The sequence below is a fragment of the Pinus tabuliformis genome, chromosome 2_2, assembly GCF_031772625.1.
Source record: "Pinus tabuliformis cultivar Carrire ecotype Pingquan chromosome 2_2, CPIR1, whole genome shotgun sequence".
Classification (NCBI taxonomy): domain Eukaryota; kingdom Viridiplantae; phylum Streptophyta; class Pinopsida; order Pinales; family Pinaceae; genus Pinus; species Pinus tabuliformis.
The window spans coordinates 517476663-517499185 of record NC_142300.1 but is presented as its reverse complement, the minus strand read 5'-3'; the positions used below and the strand labels follow the sequence as shown (position 1 = coordinate 517499185).

General features: G+C 38.2%; 1 pseudogene; it reads left to right on the top strand.

Annotated features, from left to right (window-relative positions):
* Positions 1–404: 404 nt before the first annotated feature.
* On the top strand, positions 405–1380 carry LOC149193616 (abscisic acid receptor PYL8 pseudogene; annotated as a pseudogene).
* The last annotated feature ends 21143 nt before the right edge of the window (positions 1381–22523 follow it).

Genomic DNA, 22523 nt, shown 5'->3' with positions numbered 1-22523 from the left:
AGTCTAATTGCTCTAATTTCAAACTAGTGTACACTAAAAATTGACTAGAAATCTAACTGCTCTAATTTCCAAAAATTCATTGTTCCCACATTTCTTTTTCAAATATTTTCACATATAGCAGCAGAATAGGAATTTCAATCTAAAACACCCTGGTCCCACAAATATCCCTCCCTGGTCCCACAAATATCCCTCGAAGAAACAATTTACCAATCAATCAAATTCCATCACCGCGTGCAAGATCCATGGCTGCTCATACATGCGTATGGGTATAGGTATGTTAGCGAGTGAGCATCACGTGGTTGTTTTGGATTTCACTCCATCTGTCTACAACCAAAGCAAATCCTCGAAGGCCGCCGACTCCACAAACTTTTGCCGTGAGACTTTTAAGGAACTCGCTAGACGGTAGGTTATATAAGCGTGAAAAGCCTAATCCATAAAAGTATGTTGTTGGAGTGTATTCTCTGGGCGGGCTAACTGGAATAGGGTTGTTTCTCAGTACTGCTCTCTATGGCTCGTTGCCTCAGCATGTGTTGAGATCATCACGGAATTTGACCTTGGCGAGTACTGAGAAAGAGAAGCCCACCTCTAGATCGTTGGGCGCGTCCATACAAATTAACATGAGCAGCGAAGTGCTGTGCTTGCAGGGGGACGAAGGATATGCGGAATGGTTGCAGGATGTGGTAGGGCGATACCATTCTCATACACATGATCGGGGAAAAGACTGCAAGTGTTCATCGTTTTTTGTGCAGCGAGTGGAGGCGCCTGTGAGCGTTGTCTGGTCTCTGGTGCGACGCTTCGAAGAGCCCCAAATCTACAAACCATTCATCCGCACCTGTTGCATTCGGGGTGAGGGCGATTCGAAGGTCAAGGTTGGCTGCTTCAGGGAGTATCAAGTCGTCTCTGGTCTGCCGGCGGCCACTAGTACGGAGCGACTGGACATTTTGGACGACGAGCGGCATATTCTGAGCATCAGCATCGTGGGAGGCATTCACAGGCTCAACAATTATCGATCCATCACCACTCTGCACGAGAGGCTTATCAATGGGAAACCCGGTACCATTGTGATCGAATCCTACGAGGTGGATGTGCCACAAGGGAATACAACAGAGGAGACGCGTTTATTCGTGGATACCTTCGTTAAAACAAATCTACAGTCCTTGGCTCAAGTCTCTAACCGCCTCATGTGTACTAATAGCTCTAATGTGTACTAATAGCTCTAATAGATCTTAATAGGGTTATTTTTTAGATTAGCTTTAATGTTAGATGGAAGAACGAATTTTTCATTAATAGGATGTTATCTTTAAAATTGTAAGAAAGGATGTTATCTTTAAAATTGTAAGAAATTTTGTACTAAAATTGTGCAAAGTTTTATAGAACTTAGACACTTTCAAGATAGTTTAATTTTCCAAAATTAACTTTTATTCTCAATCTCAATCTTTTTATGAGATTCAAATTTGTAACTGGTAAAAACTAAACCTCATATAAACCAATTAATTTTTAGTTATTTTTTTTGTTAAACATACAATTTAACATTGTCTACATATGCATCTCCATTAAAAATTAACCTAAACTTTCATAGTCCTCAATATTGATATCTGATCATGTGTATCATTTCAATGTTAGTCATTGCAATTCAATAATTTGATGGTTTTTTTTAAACTTCAAAATAGCAATGCTATACGTTAAGGTTTATTGGTTTTTAGATTGATTTGTTTTTTACTACGCAAAAAATTGTATGTATTAATAAACCTTCAGATTATTATTATTATTTTGAATAAACAAGTATTTCTTATATCGAACTAAATTTGATTCCCGATAAAATGAGTTTAGCAATTACTATAAAAATGCCATTCTACTAATAACAATTAGTTCGGTGTTTTCACCTTACTGTCAAAAAGAAAAGTATCAGATTATGAATGGTATGACAGCATAAACTAAACATACATCAATATCTATATGAAGGAAATATATAATAAATATGTTTTTGTAATTTGTCTTTGCGTTATAAACAAATATGATGAATAACTATTTCCAACCTCGTAGAGTCAAAACGCAAGTTGCGGTATGCAACAACAAATAACGAAAGGCCGTTTGGAAAAACCCCCCATATAAAAATCTCAAATTGGAAATAGTGTTATATAAAGTTTTATTCAAAAATAAAATAAGAATGATGTCTCGATCAAAAGGTTTACATTTCCTAAAAGGTAGGCGGTGATGTAATAGCCTTGTCTGCTTTTCATTTCAGATAAGGAAGTTGTCATTCATTTTGTTATTTTTAATCACTTGGCATTATCCTAGTTATAAAGGTTAGGTAATTATATACTTATATTATACTTATTCATGTAAAGTTGTATACATTATAATTTGTTAAGATAGTAATCTTTTCGCATAGGTACAAAATACCTGATTATTTATTTTTTTTAATAAAGGTTGTGAGATATATGGTTAGCTTCAAGAACGCTTGAGGGCGGTCAAATAGTTATAAACAACTTAATAGATGACATTTTTTTATGTCATAATTGTGAATAGTGGTGGTTTTTAATTTTAAGTTGGTTTGGTATTTAATGAAATAATATCTATAATATGTTTTGGTGGTTTTGTATGAAAATGTATGGAGTTAGAATTTTTTTACAAAATTTATCTATAAGTAATTATCTAAATTACTATTCTATATTTCTCATTAATCATTAGATAGAATTACTTTACATAGAGTAATTTTAGTAAGGGAATAGTAAATTACATAATTATTAACAACCATTGTTGTAGTATGGAGTTAGAAATTTTTTACACAATTTATCTATAAGTAACTATCTAAATTACTATTCTATATTTCTCATTAATCATTAGATAGAATTACTTTACATAGAGTAATTTTAGTAAGGGAATAGTAAATTACATAATTATTAACAACCATTGTTGTAGGATATTAACATAAACTTTTTGATGTAAAATTGCATCAATTCTATGATTCTTTTAACTTTGTTAGTTAATTTTATTCTTAATACTATAAATGGGGCATCATGCAAGGAATCAATATCATAAAAATGACAACAGGAAACCACATCAGTAGACACCAATATACCTGGAAACCCCATAGGGTGAGAACCAACAAAAGTTTAATTTTATTATTAAACAATCATGAGGATGTTCACTTCTCATTCAATGGCTATAAGGCAGTCCATCCCTTGACCATTGTCATAAAATATTACAAAGAAATAAGCTATTACAATCATCATGACATCATTTACCCGCAAATCCTTAACCATTGTGTCTTTAGGCTCTAGTTCTTGCCATCAACGGATTATCCTACAACCGTCATTCCTTCAATCTACATAGACCACTAACTTAATGTCTACCATTACAGTAACTTAATCGATCTTTATAAGTTGCAACCCTTTCGTGCAATTTCTATTGTCAAAAACCTTTGATATCATGATTAAATCAAGTATTAATCAAACTAATTCATAAATATATACTAGTTGTGTTTCACATCCATTCATGTACATTCACGAAATGAAAAAAAAAAATCATGACATGCTTCCTTTAACAACACTATATATGCATTAGTTATAAGCGTATAAGGATCAATGCATTTCTATAAACAAATACCACATTAACTAATATTCCCTTCGCACAAGCACACATTCCTGCAAGACAAATCACTACAACTATCCAGATATTCCTTTAAAGGAAACTAACACATCAGTTATGATCTTCGTGCATGCGAATTACATAAACTTTATCAAAAGAACTAGTGCTTCAACTATTACTTTTGGTTTATGGAAATACATAAAGAAAGCTAACACAATGAATGTTGTTCCTATGCATGTGAATGCATATACTTTACAAAATAATGCTTAAAACAATACAGCGTGCAAACACATGTTTCCAGGAAATATGGCATAATAGGGCATGCAAAAACATGTTTTCTTTTCCATTATAGTAATGCAATAAAGAATACAAATATATGTCTTATTTTCCAAATATTATACAAATATTACCCATATATATATTCCAAGGAAACCATTACATTACTATGGTTTTTTTTGCATGTAATTCATCTTCTTTCCCAAGAAATATTTTCCAATGTAGGCTAATAGAACATGCTATAATATCCCACATACAAATATATATTCTTTCCAGTGAAAGCTAATACAAATATTCCATGCATATACATGATCTTATTCCTAAAGAAACTAGCATAATAGTTATGATAGCATAAAATTAATCACATACAATATTTTCTAAAGAAATATAGCTCAATAGTTCTTCTATCCATGTGAAGAACATATCTCTATAACTCAATGACTATTCTTTTTGCATGCAAGAGCTTATCATAATAACCCTTCTTAAATGTACCCAACACATATATCCTTCTCTATAATTCTACCATCATTAGCTATTATTTTCATCTAAACAAATATATACTTATTTTTCAAAAGTAAGTTAATATAACTTCGTTTTTCTATATTTCTACATTGAAGTTTCTCATGCTTCCCTTTTCAAGAAATTACCATAGATAACCATCTTTTATGCATAAAAACAAGGCAACAATAACAAGGTTAACTTAACCTTTTATGCACCTAAATCAAGAAATCAACACAGTTCATCTAGCCAGACCATCTTTTCAAGAGATTATTCTAATCAAGAAAATTAACATGACAACTTTCAGTATTTACACACAAAAACATATTTTCTATATCGCAATGAATACCCTTTTGTGCATCGAACATGTGATTTTTTTTTCTAACACAATGACCCTTACTTCAATGCACATAATCTTTTTAGGAGACAAGCATGCATTCTTGTTCTTGTATGAACAAGGTTCATATACATCTTTTAAGAAAACAATATTTTTTTTTCATCAATTCATGTGCAAAAAGCCTATGCAAGTCTTTGTGTGCTCAAATCCTAGCATACTTTAAATAAACAACATGGGTAATATATGCATACATATTCCTGAAAACTTTTCCAAGAAAATCAATCTAATTACTTTTTCTCTTTTCCAAGAATGTGATAATGTATGCAAAGGCATTTCACTTCCAAAATCTAATACAATGTGTATGCAATTAATATTTTATTTTCAAGAATTAACATAGAAAATTATTTCAAGAATTCCAATATAATGGATATTATTATTGTGCACGTATTCCTATTAAGAGTGCTAATATCTCCAAGGAAATTAATAATATAATTTTCTCCCATAATTTCCTACCAACCTTTTCTTTAATGAGATAACTTATTTTTTTCTCTTTTCATAACGAAAGTTACTAATGATATAAATTTAGTTATTATTATTGTTATCCAATTTTAAGGTCACGACCAATCCAAACACCAAATTGGAGTAGGCGACCCCCTTGTTTGTGGGACAAGGGACCAACCTTCACGTAACGATTTCATTGCTAAGTCTACAAAGGCATACATAGCCTAGCCCCCTTTGGTTGTGAAGCTGTGACCTCTTAGGAGGAAACACATCCACTTAACCATTAGGCCCACTCAAAAGAACATGGTTTTTTATTTTTAATATGTAAAGTTCTCATGGATATTTTTAGAAAATTATTGCATATAAACCATGCAGAACCTTCCAATGAAATAATTAATTCCTCTACAAAAACTTCCTTCCAATATATTTTTTTAATGAAACAATATAGCTTTTTATTTTTATTTTTAATTATTATTATTGTTATCCAATTTTAAGGTCACGTCCAATCCAGACACCAAATTGGTGTATGCGACCGCCTTGTTTTTGGGACAAGGGACCCACCTTGGCGCAACGATTTCACTGCTAAGTCTATAAAGGAATACATAGCCTACCCCCCTTTGGTTGTGAACCTGTGACCTCTTAGGAGAAAACACATGCTCTCCTAACCATTAGGCCCACTCAAAACAACATGGTTTTTTATTTTTAATATGTAAATTTCTCATGCATGTTTTTAGAAAAATGTTGCATAGAAACCATGCAGAACCTTCCAACGAAATAATTAATTCTTCTACAAAAAAATCCCTACAACTTTCAAGAGTCTAGAGCAATATTTCCAATTAATAAAATAACCTATAATTCCTTCCACAAAACACATGCAATTTCTTTCCAAAAAAGTCATGGTTACTTATCTTTTGTGCACAATAACCATGATGTCCTATGTGCACACCTCATGTTCATGAATACCTTTCGTTGGAGCCACAAAATTCCTCACCAAAGTTGTGATGATCAATGCCTTGACACTTCACAAGATGAAAAATCTAGTAGATGAAAATGAAATTTAGTTTTCCAGTTTACCAAATAAATAACCTATAAAACATTCTTTATCCCAATGAATTATAATTTTATTTATTCGATTCAAATTAGTTGCCAACTAAATAAGAATGGTTCTCATTTTCAACTATTTCATTAAACATGGTAAAAATAATATTTGCCATTGTGAATATCAACCTAAATACAATTTATAAGGATATTAAACCATCACCCTTACCATGTGAAACTTAGCTAATTCAGATAAGACAATTTGATACTCCTTTGTGTGCAAAGTTAAGTTAAGTGCCTCTATGGTTCTTCTAAATTTATATTTTGGTATAGAAGTATTTGTCATTAAAATCTAGGTTTCATAAGTAAATATATTTGCTTGAGTTGTTTTTATCTAGTGAAATCTTAGAATTTATAACATTGGAAGTGATATGACTTATGGAACCACACATACATGAATATTATTATTTTCTTATTGGATTTTTAAATTGGAACGGTGACGTCTTATCATTTCCGTGAATGATGAACTTGAAAAGATTAAAATGTTGATAATCAGTTGGTATGGTTAATGTTTGGTATTACTTTGTATACTAAGTTGTTGTGTAAAATAAATAAATAAATAAATATATATATATATATATATATATACACACACACGTTGGAGCACACACTTAGTAGTTTTATTTTCAATAGGTTGAGTCTTGCACACTCGAAGAGTAGGTTATACACAAACATGGAAAGTGTTGTGGTTGGAAACTGGTGCTTAAATGAAGACCATAATCCTATAGGTTTGATAGTATAGTTTTCCATGGATAATTTTGTCCAAATACTATGTAGTAATATACGTGTAGCTCTTGGTGGCCATTGACATATTGGTTATTGTTGATTACATTAGACATATTGGTTATTGTTGATTACATTGGAGATTGGTGGATCTACAAGATAAGTGGTTCCTATTATCGATATATTAGTGTGTAGTAATCATTCTTACGTAAAGGCTTCATGTTTCCATTTAATGCATGGAGAGGTGGTAATTATTTTTGAATTTTAAATTGAGAATAGAATCTTTAAGATCCATTTTGAAGTCAAGATCATGGAAACAAACAATAAAGAAACAAGTCAAAGTCTTGTTTGCTATAGACATTAGTAGCTAGTTGTTATATGCTGAGGATATAAATATCTATGCAGAGCTAAGAATAAGGGCTAGAGTTAAGTTATAGAGAAGCTTCATGTTAGTGAATTTAGTGGGATATGCATCCCTTATTAATGGATAATTGGTAGATAAAATGATCTTTTCAAAGAAAACAATTTTTGGCTTTATGTTTTTTTTCTTATACATGTAAAAATGTGCATACATAATTAGTGTCCACATGTTAATAATGAAGGCATGTTAATAACAAGTGTTACTATTACAATCATTGATAAACTTACCATTATAATGTCAGTTAGTTATGAGTACTAATGGGGAGACTTCCAAACTAAACCTAAACATTGTGGAAATCAATATAAATTTGTATGCATAGTTACGTTGATAAACAAGGAAAACAATAATGGATTGATCTCAAAGCCTTGACAATAGTTATGGTAGTGAAATAACATCATTAGGCCTCACTTATGGTTGGGAGAGAAACAAAGCATCCTAAATCCCTAAACATGTATTCTCTAGCTCAATTGAAATGAATATATCCTTAGAACACCACACAAGAGTATGACATGTTTATGAGGCTTTGACTGTCATCAAAGACTTAAAAATAGTGTCATAAGATATTATTGGAGCTTCTCAATATCAAGGGACTTGACAAGTACTTGAAAAAGTGTCAAAGAATAAAGGGTCAAAGGGTATATAATGATCTTAAGCTCTATTAAACATTCTCAGGACCAGAAACCATGAGCAACACCTAAAATCTATAACAGACACCCACTCTATGAATCCTTGGAATTCAAGTTGAATTTGGGTAGCATTATTAGGTTTTGGGCATCATCGATGGGTGTTAGGATGATTAGAACAATTAAATGATGGAAGTAGGAGAATCTAGGTTAAAACCTTGCTTCTTAGGATCAAGTGACACAAATTGGTCCTCAAACCTTTGCATATAACCTCTCTTAGTTAAAATTCACCCCCAAGGGTGCTATGAGCAACAACATTAGACCCATTGTGTATAAAGTATGTGTATAGAGGTCTCTTCAAGGTCACAAGAGGATAATAATGGGACATGTACCCAAAATGATTCTTATTGCTCACTAAATATCCATTAACAACAACCGCTAGACACAAATATTATATAGCTAAAGTGTTGATCACATCCTTGAATGAACACACAAGAATCTTATACGACATTGTTGGAAAATGGCAACAAGAAATTCCAGTTTAATTTGTCATTGAATTAGACTGTGAATTAAAATCGAATTATATTCTCATAGCAACTTGTAAATAGATAATTAAGTTTAATTGAATTAATTAGCTTAGGAATTTTGAGTTGGAAGCCTTTATCTATTCATGTATAAGGGGTCCAGGATGATTTTATTTGAGTTGTAATTAGATAACCAAGTTTGGCTGAGTTATAGTCAGTTAAACTAGTTCTAACTGTTGGTGAAACTAGTAGAGGTCTAGTATTGAGTTAGTGCACTAGTGCATCCTCAGTTTTACTCCAGCTAACTGAATATTCCCTCATGAGAAAATCATGCATGTCGATTCAGAGAAATACCTAGATGAGACTAGAGTGCAGGGATAGTGTGCTATTAGTTGTAGAATGATATGAGTTGTACAGATCATGCACGTAATCAAAAGAGGATCTAGATTTGGATTGCGCGGTTATGGAAGAATTAATTCCCAAATAAATACGGGTTATTCCTCATAGGAATTGCGCAAGGAAATAGGGGCTTAACAAGCAGCATAAATCGGTGAAGTATTGGTCAGTGCGAGCTTGTGAGGCAGAGGGTTGATCATACTTGTGCGGAATTGTTCTTGTGAGAACAAGCTTTGTATTATCACTCAGATTTTTGATTAATGCAATATATAGTTGGGGTTTTGAGCAATGGATTTCATGAGAGAAGAAATTGTTTTATGTGCCTTTGATTATATTCCTCTTGTTGATTATTGTTTTCATCGATTCTTAGTTTTTCTTGTTTAAAGAGTAGAGTAGATTCTTGTATTGTGTTTTAGTAGATTACATGAGCTATGAATCTACATGATTTTCTACATGGTATCAGAGTTGAAGACAATATATTAAAGGGGATTTTGAAGTTTTGAGTTTTGAGTTATAGGTGAAATTCCAATTTGCAATACATACTTCAGGCTCGACAGATGGCATTCTACGGTTTGCGGATCAAGTATGTCTTGGAAGGCAACTCAAATTTTATAGCCTGTAGGGATAGAATGGAGGTTGTGCTCAAGGATAATGGGTTGAAGGAATTCATTGATCAAGAAATTCCTAAGCTAGCAACATCAGATGCATAAAATTTAGCTGAATGGAAGAAGTGTGTGGCGAAGGCGAGGTAGATAATACTTGAGGGAGTTCGAGACCACATTGTATGAAGTCTCCATGGAAAGGAAACTATGTGTGTTATGTGGAAAACATTGACAAACTTGTATCAGAACAACAATGATCAAAGGAAATTGGCACTAAAGGAAAAACTTTGAAAAAACAAAATGGAGAAAGGTGATACTATTCTAAAATACTTGACCAAGTTCACTCAATGTCGTGATGAACTTGGAAGTGTTGGAATCATGGTTCCCAAGGATGATATGGTGAGTCTTGTTCTTCTAGGACTCCCAAAGAGTTGGCATAGTTATCAGGACTCTATCAATGGTCGGAAGAAGCTTCCAGATTGGGAACTATTGTGGTCGGATTTGAATAAGGAGGAGATTAGGAGGAACATCAGGGATGGCTCTTCATCAAATACTGATGAAGAGAATTTGTTCTTAGCGATTAAGGTGAAGAAACTGAAATCTTCCCATTCCAAATCGGATTCTTATCATGGAGGTAAGAAGTAAGACATGATGAAAGTTAATTGATTTCATTGTCATGAGTTGGGCCATTTTGCTACAAATTGTCCACTCAAGAAGTCCAAGAAGAAGTCCTTAGGAGGAGTGGCTGGTGAGGCTTTAGCCTCTCAATTCAAATTGGACTTTTCCCTCATTTCATGCATGGTGTCATCAATGATGGGAAGTGTATGGTACCTAGACAGTGGAGCTTCATTCCACATGACTGGCGATAAAGAGATATTTAATGACCTAGAGGAGAGATATCTCTGGATGCATATAGAGATGGGTGATGATGGGAAGTATAGTGTTACTAGATTGGGCACGATTACTTTCTAGAGGGAGCATGGGGCTCCACTCACCTGGAAGAACGTTATTTATGTGCCCAATATGAAGAAGAACTTGGTATTTATTGCCATTCTTGAGGATAGAGGCTATGATGTGATCTTCTCAAAAGGAAAGGCATTCCTTTGACACATAGCCATGGGTCAAGTAAAGAAGATAGGGATTCGAGTTAAGAATCTCTATAAGTTGTAGGTAAAGGATTTTGCTTCTTTGAGCAAGAAAGCAGAGAAGGTCCATAGCTAAGACATTGGCGAGTTGTGGCATAGGTGATTGCATCACTTGCATCATGGGGCTTTGAAAATGATGCATCAGATCTCTATTGGTCTTCCCAAAGGTACGCTAGAGCAAGTTGATACATGCAAGGGGTGTACTTTGAGAAAATACACCAAGGCTTCCTTTCACTACAGAGACAGTCAAGTAGAGGCAATTCTAGAGTGATTCCACTCAGATCTGTGTGAACCATTCTTGACAACATCCATGACCAAACACATGTATTATGTTATATTTGTTGACGATTTTTCTTGTAAATGCTGGATATTTTTCATGTAAAAGAAAAATCAAACTTTCACAAAGTTTTGTGAATTTAAAGCATTGGTTGAGAAAGAGTCTCGTAAGAAGGTTAAAGCTCTGAGGAGTGATAATGGTGGTGATTATGTCCCAAATGAGTTTAATAACTTCTGTGTAGCAGAAGGGATTAAATGGGAGTTGACAGTACCCCATAACCCCCACAATAAAATGGGGTGGCTGAGAGGCAGAACACAAGCATTATATGGGAAACACGGGCAATTTTGTATGATCAGGGCCTACCACTACACTTGTGGGTTGAGGCATGCAACACAATGGTTTATTCGCATAACCGTAGCCCACATTGGATTCTTGGGATGAACACAACAGAGGAGGCTTATTCCAGTAAGAGACCAGATGATAGTGACTTCAAGAATTTTTGGTCATAGGTATATTTCCATGTTAGCAAAGATGCACGGAAGAAGCTTGAGCTGACAACAAAGTTGGGGATATTTTTGGGGCACACTGATACACCTCACAACTATCGAGTGTACTTTTTGACCAATAGGATGACAGTGGTTCACAGCGATGTCAGCTTCGATGATGAGAAGGCCATGCAAGTTTCCCATGAGAGGGAGCTTGAGCTGCATGTAGTTGAGGAGGCTCAGATTGCTGTGGAACATCCATATGTAGAGGATACGAGAGTGGAGACATCCACTCAGGTAGAGTCTTCCAGAGATGGGAGTAAACACACTAGTGAGGTTGACAGGTTATTGCATGATGCATGAAATAATGTGGGAGAACCCACATCTCAACGCAAGCAGAGGGGATCACCTAAGAGTTACACTTGATACATGGATCTTATGAGTGGATGTGTTTAGACAAGGCCATCCTCCTTTGAGGAGGCAGTGAAACAACCGGTTTGGGTTGATGCCATGGTGGAGTAGTATCACTCCATAGTTCGTAATAGTGTTTGGGATGTGGTCCCGAGACCAGAGGAAAAGTCAGTGGTGAGCTCTTGATGGCCTTACAAGCTAAAACAAGCTACATATGGTAGTGTGGAGGAGCATAAGGCTTGGTTTGTGGCCTATGGATTTTCAGAGTTAGAGGGGATTGATTTTAATGAGACATTTGCTCCTATTGCAAGGTACTCAACAATAAGATATATATTTTCACTATCAGGATAGATGGGTTGGAAGGTACATCAGATGGATGTAAAGACAACATTCCTTAATGGTATGATTGCGAAAGAGGTGTACATAGAGTAGCCTGAAGGTTTTGAGACCTTCAACCGTGAGTCACATGTGTGCCGGCTCAAGAGGGTGTTGTATGGGCTAAAGAAAGCACCCCGTGCTTGGTACACTAGGATTGATAGCTACTTCACCGGGTTAGGCTTCCCCAAGAGTGAAGAAGATGTGAACATGTATCACATAGTGGTGGAAGGTAAATTGTTGATCATTATGCTATATTTCAAGGATTTTATTTTGACAGGTGATGATCAGCTGATCAACTATTACAAGGAGGATCTTGCAAGAGAGTTTGAGATTAATGACATGGGGCTCATGCATTAATTTATGGGCATGGAAGTATGGCAGGGTTATGGGGAACTATTTGTGTCTCAGGGCAAGTATGCCAACAAGATACTGAGGAGGTTCCACATGGAGAGCAACAAACTCATGGAGACTCCTCTGGTAGGTAATTGGGGGATGGAGGATGCTACTTTAAGGGAAGTAGTGGAAGCTATTGTTTATGGGAATATTATAGGTTAACTCATGTATTCGGTGAACACATGAACATATATGTGTTATGTAGTTAACCAGCTTAGTGAAGCGATGGTTAGGCCTACCAAGCTATATTGGAAGGCATCAAAGTATGTGTTGAGATTTCTCAAGGGTACTTGTTACACTAAAAAATGTCACCATGACTACTTACAGTTAGTATGGCTCAAATCAACAGTCATACTACCCTTTTTAGGCAAGTCTTATGCCTCTGCTATCCATCTCAAACTCAAAGAAGAGAGAAAGTCTTGTAAAAAATGTGTTTATCTCTGGGGTCGCAGGTTCTCTCGAGCCTTACCTGCGGGGACGCTAATCATGTTCACAAAGTCTGCGTCTTTGGACGCTCTGTATGTCAAAGGACAGGTGCGTCCTTCTGTAAAAGGCAAAATGCGCAAGTTTCATCTTAAAAAAGTTACTTGTGGTTACTTCTAGAACTTTCTAGAGGTCGGTTTGGTGAAATGGATGCGCCTCCAGTTGGTTCATGCATCTCTATTAAGGGGGAACTTATCCCATCAATAAGGGAGCTATCCCACCCAAAGAGGGGGATTATCCCATTGATGGTGGACCTGAATAACCTCTTTACAGCACTATAAATAAAGGCATTGAGCCAGAAGGAGGGGAGGTTGAAGCTATACATTTTCTTTGGGTAAATGCTGCAGGAATTAGGACTCCCATTTAGAACCTTGTGAGGAGAGATTGTCTTTGCTTGATTCTACTTGGAAGTGGGTGAGCTTTGTCAAAGTAGAGGAAAACTCTTGATGGACCCTGGGAGGAACTTGCACAACACCAAGGCCAGGTTGTAAGAGTTTCTTTGTTTCGTTATTAATACAAACTGGTTTATTTTTCTCAATAGCTTGTGTTAATGAGTTATTTCATGTGTTCCTTGGTCTGCATGTTGAATATATGTTTTATTATATGAAATGCAAGTGCTTGGTAATTGTTTGATTGTTTGTGGTTGCAGGAATTGATGTGAAGGAGGAGCTCATCCGGATCGGCAAGGACGAACTACAACAATAGCGTTTTGGAATAAGGTAAGCCTAAACACTTGTAGTTTGCATGTTTTAAAAGGTATATTTAGAGAAAGATCACTCCATTTTGTCTTGTTTGTCGCTAGAGAGTTTAGACTCCTAGGGAGGTCAGTTGTGCCCGCACAAACGACTTTTTCCGCCACGACAAATTGGCGACTCTGCTGGGGAGCCATTAATGAGAAAGTCTTTTCCTTTGTGTGAACTTTGCTCTGAGAAAATCATTTTTATTTTCTGGTTTTTGATTGTGAGAATTAGTATTTGGGTGGCTTAGCTTTAGATTTAGTTAGATTTGGTTTTTCTTAACTTTTCCAGAGAGACGCACCCTCTGAGTTCTGCACAGTGCGTCTTTGGACGCGCTGTTGCCGTTTGCACAGAGCGGGCCCGCGCCTGTTGTAACGGGTTGCCTGCGTCTTCCTGTAGAATTTAGGAAAATTCCATTTTTTGCTTTAATTGCTTTTAGATTTTGATTTTTCTTAGTGTTTTCTGCCCAGATCCTTTAGTACCCTGTCAAAAATTTTCACCTGAACTTGTTTTGTGAGCTTTGAGTGTTTTAGTGGATTTCAACGAAGTTTAGGCCTAGGGTTTGATTTTTGAATAGGTCCTGTAGTGACTTTGACGGTAGAAAGTTGTCCAACCTTAGATCTCTCTGGTTTGTCAGCCTTCTTAGAAGTCGGGCCTGTCGTAAAGTCTCCTTGTGTGAGCAGCTTGCCATTTAAGTTGTCTTTTGGGTCAAATTTCGAATTACTTGTTTATAAAGTGTTGATTTCCATTTTACAAAAGAACAAAAAGATTAGAGTTTTGTTTTGACTAGTTTTTGGTTCTGCAATAAGCTAGTCCTTGATTTGATTGTGATCAAGTAAAACACCTTAGAATAATCATTGTTGGTTTTGACCTCGTTAGGATTAATTAGAGTAAATTTACCTTTTAGTTTGCTTATGAGTGAATTTTCATAGATTTCATAGTTTGCAATTGATTTTTATTAAAATCGATTTATGTTTTTCGTTAAATAGGAAAATACAAAAACATCTTCTTTAAAAGTCTTGTTTCAAGTAGCTTTTTGTTTTTGAAAGAGAAAGAGTTTTTTTCGTGCAAGTAAAGAGTGGTCATGTTTTTATGCTTGGAAAAGACAAACGAATTGTTTCTTTGATTGTCCTTAATTAAGAAGTTGCTTTTATAAAAAGTGCATTCTCTCAACTTTTTAGTTAAACAATTCATCGAAAAAGTAAAGTAGTGGGTAAATCATCCTAGGTGCATTTTGTAGTGGTTTCGAGTCGAGTCAACACACCACTGGTTTCACTTCCATCACCTTTTGACTTAAGAAACAACCTTAAAAGTAACGCTTAAATTAAAATCAATCTAGTAATTTTTATTTTTCTAGGGCTCTGAAACACCAACATAGCTTAGGCTAGGGTCTTGGAATAGGTGAGTACTTAACTCTCCAAGACTACAAAACCAAACAGATAGTTTATCTTGAGTAGATTAAATCCAATTGTTTCAGTTATACTCTGGGAAAGCTCCTCTTAAAGGAGAAGCACGAGCTCGTGTCCGAACTAGTGAGGGGATCATTCCCCCCTCGTTGGGAACGACGCCAGACAGTACGTATTACAAACGGTAAACCTCAGATTAACCATTGTCGAGGAGCCAGGGGTCACTTATCGGTAAACCTTGGATTGTTGTCAAGGAACCGGTAAGGGGATTGGAGCTTGTTACTCTGCCCTTGCGTGCTGTCGGAGTTTAGACTGTTCCCCCAGGTGTAATTGTTGTGATTGGTAACTTTAGTGACCATAATCTTTAGGGTTCTACCGAGGTGACGGTGGAGGGAAGGTCCCACTGTACCTGGAGCAGACGTCGGTTATACTCACTTGGATTTTCTGGGGGGTTCACTTCACTTCGAGACGGTTAAAGTGGAGGAACTTGTGCCGGTCTATTCATTAAGCAGGTTGCCGGGGTAACTGTTCCACCCGCCATTTCTGTACTGAATCCAGCAAGGTTGGATTTCATCACTAACTAGCGCTTTTGGTCCGGAAGACTACTATTTGTGTGTGGTTTGACGCTCTAGATTATTTAGGCGTGTGCTTCAAATTTGTTTGCTTCTTTAGAAGACTTTAGGTGGTTTGATTTGAAATTTTTTACTTTGTTTTCGTGTGTTGTAGTTAAAAATCTTTAATTGTGGCGGAATTACCGAGACAGTCCCGTAGACTTCGGGGCAAGTCTCCTGAGATTGTTACCGGAATAGATTTGTTAAGAAAATCCGTAAATCGCGGGGTGAATCTCCTGAAGACATTCCGGGTAATTTAGAAGGTTTAAAGGTCCTTGTAACTCCTCCTAGTGACAGTAGAGTAGGTTCACCTGAAGAAGGAGAATCTTCCTTGGTAGTCCATCCAGATTACCAAAGTTTAGAGACAGGTTATAATCCCGAAGCTGTTACAGTTTCCGAGCTTGCTGGTAGTTTTTCATCTGCCAGTGAAACAGGCGAAGAACCTGAAATTTCCGAACCTGTTACTCCAACTTCTAGTGTCCCTGATTCACCAAGAATAGAAAGAATTATCACCGAAAATCTTCCTACTGGTTTGATTGCTATAGAAGAACTTGCTCCAGAGGAGGATATAGGTGTCTCTAACCTTGAAGGTCAACTTACTATTGATCTAAGGGAGCGTGAATCCATATTTTACAGTCATCCTAGAAGTACTACCTGGTACCTTTCGTTAACCAATTATTTGGACAACTCAGGGGTAGGTTATTCTCCACCTCGTACTCCCTTTCCGCCTAGAGGTATTTACACTCCTGTAAATATGACTGGTCAGTCGTCCGTGTTTACTCAAAGTTCTGAATCTTTTTTACACGGCGGTCCTTCTGTTCCCACTGGGTATCAATCTCTTTCTGGTACCTTTGCGGGGGCATCTCCTCAACCTGTTGATCGTGGGTTATTAATTGGAAACAGTGGTAATGTACCATTGAGTGTAGGAGACATTTACATGATGTCAGGTTCAGTTCCCGTTTCTCAACCTCAAGGTGGCCAATTACCGCCTGGGGGACAACCTCAAGGTACACAAATCGTGTCTGGGGGGCAACCTCAAAGTCAGTATGCACCTATGGTGCAATACGCGCCTCAAGGTCAACCCCAGCCCCAATATGTACCCCAGGGTCAACCTCAGTATCAATATCAACCTCAAGGATGGCAACCTCAAGGATGGCAACCTCAAGGGTATCAACCCCAAAGTTATCAACCTCAAGGGTACCAACCTCAAGGTCAAGGTCAACCCCAGTATCAGTATTTACGTCAAGGTTATCAACCTCAAGGTCAATACTCGAGTCAAGGTTATCAACCGCCTCAAGGTCAGTCATATGTTCCAAGTATGGGCACTGCACCTTACAATTATCAATCCTACCCTCAATCTGGTTATGGATCTCAGTACCCTCAACCTGTTACGGGTCAGTACCCTGGAATGTTAGTGTGGGATCCCTCACAGGGTCAACAGGTGTTGCAGCCAAGTGTACAGATGCTTCCTCAAGCTGGACAACCCGTAGTTTCTGGTCCAACCCAGCAACCGCAACCTGTCCAGCCCAATGTTCAAGCTTCTGTAGCTTCGGTAGTTACTCAGCCGCCAATTGCACCTAGTACTCCATCTCAAACGGCTGCCGCAGCTACCGCTACATCTACCATACTTACTTCTGGAGTATCGACGGCTCCAGTTTCTACTGTCCCTGTTACCACACCTCAGACATCTTTACCGTTGTCTGGATCTACGATTCAAACCACGGTCCAGATGCCTATAGGTCAGCCTGGTATAAGTACGGTTGTGACTACTCAACCTCAATTTGTTCAACCTCCGTACCAGGGACAGTACCAACCTGGGCAAGCTGTCCAACAACCGGTTTACCAGTATCAACCGTATCCTGGGTACACTTATCAACAACCTCAACAACCCCAGTACGGTCCAGTTAATCCTGGTTTTCCAGGAGGATATAATATCCCAAATGCAACTCCTGTTCCTAGTTATCCTGGATATCCTCCTCCTGGGGCTGGTATTGTGACCCAGAGTTTTAGAGATCCTAACCGGCAATTACCATTTATTGCAACTTTAGATTTACCAGACTTGACGCGCCTAACGAACGATCCAATTCAATATCTTCCGTTCTGGCCGCCAATGCCAAGCAAGTTGCCCAGTGATATACCCAAGTTTGAAGGTAAATCTGGAGAGGATCCGTCCAATCACGTGATGACTTACCACCTCTGGTGTGCTTCGAATTCTATCTCAGATGATTCCATCCGCTTACGTCTTTTTCAACGTACACTCATTGGTCTCGCGGCCAAGTGGTACATTGAGTTACCACGGGCCTCTTTTTACAACTTTAGTCAGTTAGCTACGTCGTTCTTAACTCACTTTCAGTTGCCGGTCAGATACGATAACGGCACGGAGTTATTAACTTCACTAAAACAATCGACGTCCACGTATATTTCTGATCACATTCATGAGTGGAGACGTCGTAGGAGGTTAGTGAAAGTTTTTATCCCGGACCAAATCTTAGCTGAATGGTTTGTCAAATCATTATTACCGAAGATTACTGAAGATGTAGCTAAGGCCGGAGTAGTTACTGAGGAGCAAGTCATTGCTCAGGCACAATACCTTGACTTAGTTTACACTCAGTCGGGTACATTACACGAGAATATTCTGGATCTTCCAAAGTCGAATCAAATCGCTGCCGCTCCTTCGGGATCTCATGCCGCTGATGGTATGATTGGTATCGTGACTACGAAGAGCAAGAAGAAGTCTTCCAAGGCTTCGAATACTCCAATTATCACTTTGCCTGATTCTCCGACAGGAGAGTCTTCTCCTCCTGAACTTACCGCCGATATTCACGCTGTAGAGTCATCTACGGCCAAATCAAAAAACGGTGGGAAAAAGAAAGGAAAGAAGAAGGCTAAAGCAGACAAGGCTCCGAAGGAGAAAACAGAAAAGTCGGAAACCAATGACGAAAAGCGCAAACCTCGATATCCTTGTCTTATTTGTGAAGAGGATCATTTTACGAGAGATTGCCCTCATCGGGCCGAGGTTGTGAAAATAGTCAAAGGTGCTCCCACTCCTGCTGTGTTAAAAAATCCATTTCCGGAGCAGGAGAATAAGATGATAGGTTCTTCTTCGAATGCCAGTGAAGAACCCATTTTGATGATGTCTCATGTGAGGATTGCGACTCGATCGCAAGATTACAGTAGTAAGGCTCCTGTTGATGGCAAAGAAGCAGAATATTCTCACTCTAACCCATCAACCTCAGCTCCTGGTTCCGATCCACTACAGATCGAAAAACCTAACCCAGACTTAGTGATTAAGCCGCCCGCCAAGGGTGTACTTCGAAGGTCTGCTTTCAATCCACATGCGAGAGCAGCCCAGAATTACAACATTGTTGAGGACTTAGCTGTTTCACCCTCCGCAATGTCGGCGTTAGAAGTGCTGCAATCATGCCCAGCACAACGAAAATTGCTTTTGTCGGCTATCGGAGCTGTCGATGTTCAGGACCCGAACCTAATGATCTTTGATCTAGAAAATAGTACACCACGTCTCCCCCATCAAATGGCTTTCCAAATTCCAGTGATAGTCAAAAACAGACCTATTCTGACGAACAGCTTCGCGAAATCCTAAGTGTAGATGATCTACCATGGGAGGATCTCCATCACAGATCTTCGTTTTTACCTAAGGATGATGCATTTGAAAATGATTTTTCATCTATCTTTACCGCTGAATATGTCAAAGACGCTCAGGATCCAACGAAACATTCTGATTCAGAGCTGAATTTAGGGAATATTTCTCGTACTATTCCCATTGATATTTCAGTGAAACCCGGAATCGAGGAGAACATTCATATAGGTGCCGCATGTACTGAAGAAGAAATCCAAATTTACAAGGCCCTATTCCATGAATTCCGCGATGTGTTTGCCTGGTCTTACGAGGAAATGCCGGGAATCGATCCAGCTATTGTTGTTCATGAAATAAAGACCTACCCGGATGCTAAACCCGTCCGGCAATGGTTGCGTCAGATTCACCTTCGAAAAGCGGCTGCGATTAAAGCAGAAGTCGAAAAGCTGTTGAAAGCAGGTTTCATTTATCCGATCCCGTTAACGGATTGGGTATCGAATATTGTTCCGGTTAACAAGAAACAAGGAACAATAAGAATCTGTATCGACTATAGGGATATAAATCGAGCTTGTCCAAAAGACAACTATCCTACGCCTTATATCGATCAAATTATTGATGATTGTGCCGGAAGTGAAATGTTTTCCTTTATGGATGGTTTTTCGGGCTATAATCAAATCAATATTCTACCTGCCGACCAACCAAAAACGGCATTCATTTGTCCATGGGGGACATTTGCTTATTGCAAATTACCTTTCGGGCTTAAGAATGCCGGGGCTACTTTTCAACAGGCGATGTCTTATGCATTTCACGACATCAAGCACATTGTGCAACCCTATCTCGATGATTTGCCTGCTCATTCTTTACATCGAGCTAATCACCTTGTCCATCTACGAGCAATCTTTTTGAGGTGTAGGCATTATCGAATTCGGTTGAATCCCCACAAGTGTGTTTTCTGTATAGAAACAGGTCGATTGCTGGGATTTGTTGTTTCAAAAGCCGGCATTCGCGTCGATCCCTCGAAAGTCGAGGCTATCATCAAATTGCCTCCTCCTTCGAGTTTGCGCCAACTCCAAAGTTTGCAAGGGAAAGCGAACTTTTTACGCCGATTCATCCCAAACTACGCCGAGGTCACTAAAGGTTTTACACGGTTGTTGAAACAGAACGCACAATTCTTTTGGGACGAGATTGCCCAACAATCTTTTGATGCACTTAAACACGCGTTGACCCATGCACCGTTGTTGCATCCTCCCAACTACAACCAAGACTACTTCTTATACCTCGCGGCTTCGCATTCCACCATTGGAATGGTGTTAGTTCAAGAAGATGAATTCGGAGCGGAGCATGTGATATATTATCTTAGTAGGACCTTGAATCCCACTGAGCTAAAATATTCGCATGTGGAGAAATTGGCCCTGGCAGCCGTTCAAGCTGTCCAGCGTTTTCGTCACTACATTCTTCTCCGTAAAACTATAGTTATTTCAGATTGCAACCCTATGATTTATATCTTGAAAAAACAATTGCTAGGGGGCAAGTACTCTAAATGGATAGTTATCCTGCAAGAGTTCGACTTGGAATTCGAGAAGTCCAAGTCTAAGAAATCCTTAGTTTTCGCGGAATTGATGTGTGATTTCCCTAGTGCTGACACAGAGACTGTGGCAGAAGAGTCCATTGCGGACGAATCTTTGTTTCTTATCAGTACTGTAGATCCATGGTACGGGGATATAATCATCTATCTCCAAACCCAAACCTTTCGGCCTGAAGCTTCCAAAGCGGAACGTCGAAAAATTCGGTTTCAATCCCAGCCATACAAAATTATTGGAGATACACTTTATCGCCGGGGGGCAGACTTAGTTTTTCGACGTTGTTTAACTCACGAAGAGGCTGAGAGAGTTTTAAATGATTGTCACTCTGGAGCATGTGGCGGTCATATGTCTGGGTATGCCACAGCTCAGAAGGTGTTGCGCGCTGGTTATTTCTGGCCGTCTATGTTTAAAGATTGTATCATTGCAGTCAGGAAGTGCCACAACTGTCAAGTGTTTGATCGCAAGATGCGCGCTCCACCTGCTCCTCTCCACCCTATAATTGCCGTTGGTCCATTCGCCAAATGGGGTATCGACTTTATTACTTGTAACCCTCACTCGGCCGGGGGGCATGCGTATATCATCCTTGCGGTTGATTATTTTACTAAGTGGGCCGAGGCGATGCCTACATTCGACACAAGCGGCAAAACAGCTGCAGTTTTCGTATTCAATCATATCATAACTAGGTTTGGTGTCCCACAAGCAATCATTACTGACCATGGGAGCCATTTTCGAAATGTCATGATGACTGAGCTTACAAGCCAGCTTGGTTTGCGCCATGATAGCTCTACTCCTTATTATCCGCAAGCCAACGGTTTGGTTGAGTCTATCAACAAAGTTCTGGTTATCATGATCCGACGAACCATTGGTGTTCATCGGTCGAATTGGCACAACATGTTATTTTCAGCGCTATGGGCATACCGGACCTCAGTGAAAAATTCAACAGGGTTCACTCCTTTCCAGCTAGTTTATGGCTTGGAAGCTGTGTTACCCATTGAATGCGAAATCCCATCACTTCAAATGGCTGTCGAATTACTTCCAGCTACTTCCGAAGAGGAGAAACGTTTATTATACTTGGCTAAATTAGATGAGACTCGACGTGACGCTACATTGGCAATCGAGACTCACGCGAAACGAATGAAAGCTCAGTATGATAGAAATGTAACCCCTCGAAGTTTTTCGGAAGGAGACCTAGTGCTATTATATGATCAAGCTAACGATAAGCTAGGTGCTGGAAAATTCGTTCCCATGTGGCATGGACCCTACATTGTAAAGCGAAAATTAGCAAAAGGGGCTTATGAGCTGGTTGATTTTGATGGGGACTCTTTGGGTAAACCCAGAAATGGACTTTACTTAAAGAGGTATTATGCTTAAATGGTGGATGGAGAAATCTTTAGATAGGTTAGATTTTCTTTCTAGCTAGCGTATTTGT